This window comes from Lactuca saligna, chromosome 8, assembly GCF_052625555.1.
Source record: "Lactuca saligna cultivar CGN05327 chromosome 8, ASM5262555v1, whole genome shotgun sequence".
Classification (NCBI taxonomy): Eukaryota; Viridiplantae; Streptophyta; class Magnoliopsida; order Asterales; family Asteraceae; genus Lactuca; species Lactuca saligna.
This window is the reverse complement of record NC_136424.1, coordinates 121185837-121192886: the sequence shown is the minus strand read 5'-3', so window position 1 is coordinate 121192886 and position 7050 is coordinate 121185837.

The following is a 7050-nucleotide window of genomic DNA, read 5'->3' as shown; positions in this document are numbered from 1 at the left end:
ATGATAAAAAGAAGAAAAATAACAAAATTATTTTCGTTTATTAGAAAGGATATATATATATATATATATATATATATATATATATATATATATATATATATATATATATATATATATATATATATATACACTCATGGGGTATCATTTCTTTGCAATTCAACAATTATAATAACAATTGAATATTTACATATTATACAATGTTGATAGATAGATATTTAGCATAAACTAACAATATATATATATATATATATATATATATATATATATATATATTCAATTGTTATTATAATTGTTGAATTGCAAAGAAATGATACTCCATGAGCATATATATATATATATATATATATATATATATATATATATATATATATATATAAAAGAGACACATACACACAAGAATATAACCATGATATCATAAGCCAAAAAGGATTACACGAAAGAATTTACCTGGACCTGTCTTCTAGAAAAAATTGAAAATTATCTGACAAATCTACTCAAACAAACAATATATATATATATATATATATATATATATATATATATATATATATATATATATATATAATGTTGTGAAACTCGCCGAGTTAGCCTATTACTCGGTCGAGTACACCCTACTTAACTTTTTATCGATGCGAGTTACAGAATCTGAGTACTTCCCGATCAGTTTCTTACTAAAATGAACAGTATTGTAAAACTTGATAAGTTTAGTGATTAATATGTATAATATACTTAATGATTTATTATTTAACACACATACACACACATTTGGTTATTACTATATATATATATATATATATATATATATATATATATATATATATATATATCTTATTTTCAAAAATTATTCATTAAATGTGACCATTATGTGTTTGTCAGTTTTTATGTATTAACATGTATCTAATTTTGTTATATAGTTCAACCAACTTATGATTTTAACTTATAATTTTTAAATATATATAAATTTCTTAAAAATATATTTCTACATGAATTACTGAACCCGAGTACTCCCCGGGTACTTGCTACTCGGTAGTCAGCCAAACAAATACCGAGTAGCGAGTTCTACAAACTTATATATATATATATATATATATATATATATATATATATATATATATATATATATATATATATATATATATATATATCAAAATATTTGTGTATATACAACGGATGCATAACAAGTGTCGGAAATTCATACAGTTCGTAAAAAAAATACATATTTGCAACTGTCGTATATGCATATTTTTTTCGAGATTGTTTTTGTGAATATGGTTCTATGCTACTAATTTTTTTTTATGTCACTTCTTTTCAAAAAAATAATTCACAGAAAAAAGTTTATATTTTAAAAGTGGTTTGTGGGAATATATGTGTTTGTAAAAGATCGTTACCATATATATATATATATATATATATATATATATATATATATATATATATATATATATATATATATATATGTATATATATATGTATATATGTATATGTATATATGTATATGTATATATATATATATATATATATATATATATATAGATGTAACACTCCGTTTCTGGTATATGATTTAATTAAAGTTTTTCTTTCTTGAGAAGTACTCGACGAGTCTGTAGCCCGACTCGTCGAGTAGAAGATGGGTTGATCACGCGAGTTAAGTTGGCAACTCGGCGAGTGCATACGCTGGACACGGTGAGTCCGCCTGTCTAGGTGAAGCCCTAATTTAAGGGTTTGCACACCATTTAAACACACTTATACGCCCCAACCTCGCCTCCGTCACTCTTAGAGCATCTCTTACCGAACCCTAACCCCCTTTTTGAGTGTGTGAGTGATTGTTGCTTTGTGAAGGAATTTTTGGAGCAAGTAGAAGAAGGAGAAGATTGAAGAGTTCAAGGAAGAGGAAGTAGATCCAGAGCACACTCAGTTGTGGTCATCTTTTCTGATAATAAAGCCTCCATCTTGTTTATTGATCTGGTAGATCTTGGTTGTGATGGGTTTTAGCCATAAGAACATCCTATGTGCTCATACAAACCCTAATGCTTGGATCTAGGTTTCTCTATTGTACATGCAACTCATCCAAGACTTTAAACCCTAGATTCTAGCATATGATAATCAATATTAACATAAAATGAGTTTAAGATAATACCTTGATTGTTATGTAGCAATAAGAATCTCAAATCCTCCTTGTAATGACTTTAGAAAGCTTAGAGTCACAAATGTCACTCCTCTAATGGTTCACAAACACCAAGAGCAAGAGGATGAAGAAGAGAAGATAAGGAGGCTGCCCAAAACGTGTGGAAACCCTAAGGAACCAGTTCACCATGTTTTTGGGGCTTAAGGGTCCTTTAAATAGTGAGGCTATTAGGGTTATCTAACAAGGAAACCCTAATTTGGATGCTTAGGCCCTAAGCAACCCATGAACCCTTCTTTAACAAGCCTTGGACGATTTCTAATGGGTTTCCCATAGAATTCGTCCAACCTTATATTATAAGGTAATCTATAGCCCAATTGCAATTATCTTATAATTACAATTCCAGTCCCTTAAGTTTAATTAATTTCTTTTAGTCACAAAATTAATTATCAATTAATTTTTTACTAATATTAATCAAACAATATGATTTCTCCTTTAATATATTATTCTCATAATATACTAATAAATCATATTTAATCCTTTCTCTCCATAATTCATCCTATCAAGTTGCTTTGGTGAAGGCAACCCAAAAGGACCATGCACCATCAGGTCAAGTACATACCAAAATAGTTATGGACTTAGACACTAATCCAACAGTCTCCCACTTGGATAAGTCTAATAACTATTCTGCATATGACTTCAGATCCTGATCTGCAATCGTAGCTTTCTAAAGCCACTGTCAACTCTGATCTTATCAGATACGCGTGTCCTTTAGATAATGGATCATATATTCCTCCATTCTAGATATCGTATAGATATGAGACATGAAATATAATCATTCTCTCTATACTATTTCCCGATTTCCGATATATGATGACTGACAACATACTACAATTGAACACATCAAATTAGTCCTAGCTTGGCCAAGCGCTTAGGTGCCATCACTAAATCATCGAGAGGCCCACAGACATCGCTTTCATCCCACTTTGGATAAAACGAACGGATAAACTTTGATTCAATGTTTGCTTGCACTCACTCACTGAATCACACACAACAATATGTTTTATAACCGATTCACATATTATCAATATGCAACCGATTCACAAGATACAACTCACACATCTCGGTTTCAAGAATATAAGATATTATCGTCTCACCCATCATTCGTGATACAATTCATGAAGTGATCCAAGTGAGGGTGGGTTTAATCCAATGCTCAAATCATATTCATAAGCACTCATGAACGTTGCAGCAAACATTTGTTTATGTCTAATACACTTTAGACAATCCACACACCAATTCATGATAGTCTTCATTCATATCTACTTCCAACATATGAATGACTGTAGCCTGTTTGAATAATTTGACTGTTCTTAACCAATTAAATTATGCAGGAAGTCAAAACATGCAAAGTGAAACACAAAAATAATACTCCTATATGGTCCCAAACCCTTGAGTATAAATAAAACCCCTTTTATTTATCACCATATCGATTACTCATTATTTGTTGTTTCTGGTAATCAACTTCTTACTTGAATTATTACTACACTTGTCCCATGCTCTTAGCATGGACACAATGTTTACCTATGGTTCTTACTTTGTGAAATAAATCAAATGAACACATTTCCAATCATACTCATTTCACAACTCCTAATCCTTTTCACAAGTGAAAGAATATTAATTCTTGTTACTTACAGAATATGCAAGTTACAAAAGTTACAATGACTATTGCCAATGAAATTACAAAGTTCTTTATTTGTGATTGTTACAATACAATTCTATAGACGTGATGTTTCTCTCTCAAAGTACATTCCTTTGAACATCCTTTTGCATAAAATTCTCTAATCTAGACATAGACTCTCAATATCCAACTCCCAATATGGAACCATTTCCATATTTTCCATATGACAACTCATTCTTAATAGAATCTTATCTATTCATAATAATGTCGATATGGTCCATCCAATATCATACTTCTAACTACTCACAAGCGACCAATCCTCAGCGAGCTTTGGATCGTCCTTTAATTATCTTAGTCAAAACCGATTCTCGTCCTTTATTCCTCTTAATGCGCTAGACATTTGGAAAATTTTAGAATGGTCAAATATTATAGCATTTTCAATCGATCCTATATTCGAAGCGTATGGGACACGATGCATAATGTATTACATAAAGATTTGATACTTTATCAATCTTTTGCCATAATTTTTTATGTGTCACGTTCTCACAATTCGAACTATGAAGAGGAATGTCGTAACCATAATTAAAATTTAAGAGCGCACTATGTATCATTGAAAAAATTTATTAACATTCCACAACCTAAGCCTTTAGATTTGAAATGAAGCATAATATTCTCTCCCTTAATTATAGGAAAACAACTATTCAATCCTTACAACTTTGCAAAGTATAGCTCTTGTTTTCTATAATTAATATTGCTAACTTGCAATACTTTCCATAATAATCACACAAGCACAACATTTATGCTCCCACTAGCTTTGACATGTATTCAGAAACCAGCTTAACTTCTAGAAAAACAATACCTATTGAATTTCTTAAGTTCATGTTTCTAATACCTAATGCCTTGATAATCTTTTATCTAAGCTTATACACCTTTGCCTTAGATAGCTCATATGTGTGTCTAAACAATTCAGACTACTCGCCAAATCTCACAATTCAAATAATGGAAAGGGATACCGTAACCATAATCGAATTCAAGAATCTAATTTTTCACAATCATTATCTTCTTAAAATTTCTCTTATTGAAAGCATTTCCTCACAGTCATTTTCATGAAGGAGGGAATCTTATGACACTTAGATTTTAATGGTGTATGTGTTCCTATCCATCTGTATTTGTCAAAACCAAGGTTTGCGAAAAATCCAAACTCATATGGACCGAACTTCTAAATCTTGATTTCTTGCCTTATGGCAACACGAGTGCCCACCATGTCTTCCAAGTAGTTAAACGACTCACCCTTTCTTATCAATGTACTTTTCATTGATCAAGGTGCTTGCCTTTTATGCATTCAGATGAGAACTCATAGAACTCACATGCATAATTAACTCAATTGGAATTGCATAGAAACAAGATAGTGTCAACACGATAGGTTGTAGACCTCAACTCGTGTGCTAGTGATGATCGATAAGGTTTATTCTTGGTAAGTTCTTGAACCTTTTCAAGACCATTAAGACTACCACTGACTCCTTGACATATAAGATTCTCATGTCAATAAACATTTCTTGACAAACAAATATTCAAGAGTTAGTGTAGTTTTTATCAAGACGAAACACTTCATAAAATTGGTCCTTGTTGGTCTTTGTCTTATCCAAGACATTACACATTACCAATTTCAAATGTGCAAGAATAAGAAAACCTTTTTCCAAATTCTACATTTGATGAATGTTATAAACCTTCTTAAGAGTTGTCACTCAATGTCACAATCTTAACTCTAAGACTTGGTTTGGAACGAAGTATGATTGACCTTTTTGATTTAACCATTTCTTCAATTCTTGATTCCTCTTCTCAGTCATACAATTGTACTAAGACTCACTTAGAGGATCAATTGAGATATGGTTCTTACTCATTAAGACCTATCATAAAACATAATAAAAGGTACTCTCCCTTCTTCTTAGAATAGAGAAACTTTCATCTTTCTGCCTACTTGATTCTTCTTATTCGTTCTGTTATTGATTTAAACTCTTTCAATCAATTCAGTAACACACTTAATCTTATAAGTATAATCATATTTACTAAACCTTTAGTAAATCATGACGAATATCTTTGTTACTCCTGTGGTGGACTTGATCAACACATAACTTTGTGTATTCGATCTCCCAGTCCTTCACTTGACACTTTGTCAACGAACTAGTCCAATTTCCAAATATGAAGTTTATCATTCATCATGCAACCAAGTTGCATGATTCCAGGTTTCTGTCCAATTTGAAACTTGGGCGATGAGAGACTCTCCCTATTTGGTAAATCCTTGACATTTCCATAAATAACATAATTAAGAATCACAAATATGTGAACATCACTTTTTCATAACAATTTCATTGCAAGGAAATAAATAAATAAATAAATGAGTCAAACTAAAATTTATTTTATTCATAAAAGGAGCGGAAAAAAAAATTATCCTTACAATGCAAAATCAACTGAAAACTATATAGTCAAAAGGAAAAATTCCTAACAAATCTATCATAAATTTCTAAGGTCAAAATCTAATCTTCAAATCCATGCGATCGAGATCCATTTCTTCGTGATTAGACTCATCTTGCTCTTTCATCAAGCTTCCTCTCTTTTCATTGATCCTGCAAAACATTCAAATGCAATCTTATCACATCGTGTATTAAGAATCAACGAATAGGAACTTAATGGAGTTAGATAGTGGATTTTACCTGAAGCACAACCATACTCTTTGACTCTCCCATCTTCTGGACTCTTCAGGCTCTTAGGGCAGACTTGTATCCAACGCCCTTTCACTTGGCAACAAACGTAGGTCGGTTCTCCTAGAACTTCCTCGGAAGCATGGTTGGTTGACTTTCCCAACAAATATGCTCCATTGCTTTGCCAAATCATTTCTGGTTCAGCAGCAATGAGCATGTAAATTAGGTCAATGAGGTTTTCGTCATGATCCATCATATAATACTTTCTTTTGAACTCATTATATGATTCAGGGAGTGACTACAGAACCCAGTTCACAGCCAACTTATCAGGGAATGATGCACCCAACATTATCAACCTATCGATGTGTGATTTCATTCCTAGAACGTGGGCACACACTGGTTTACAATCTTCATGTTTCATTTCCAATAAGGATTTAGTGACATTGAACCTTTCAATTCTTCGATCTTGTCGGTTAGTGAGAATAATTGGAGGAGGTGGATGAAGTGAAGCATGATCTCTTGTTCCTCGATTGAATCTTGGAATATCA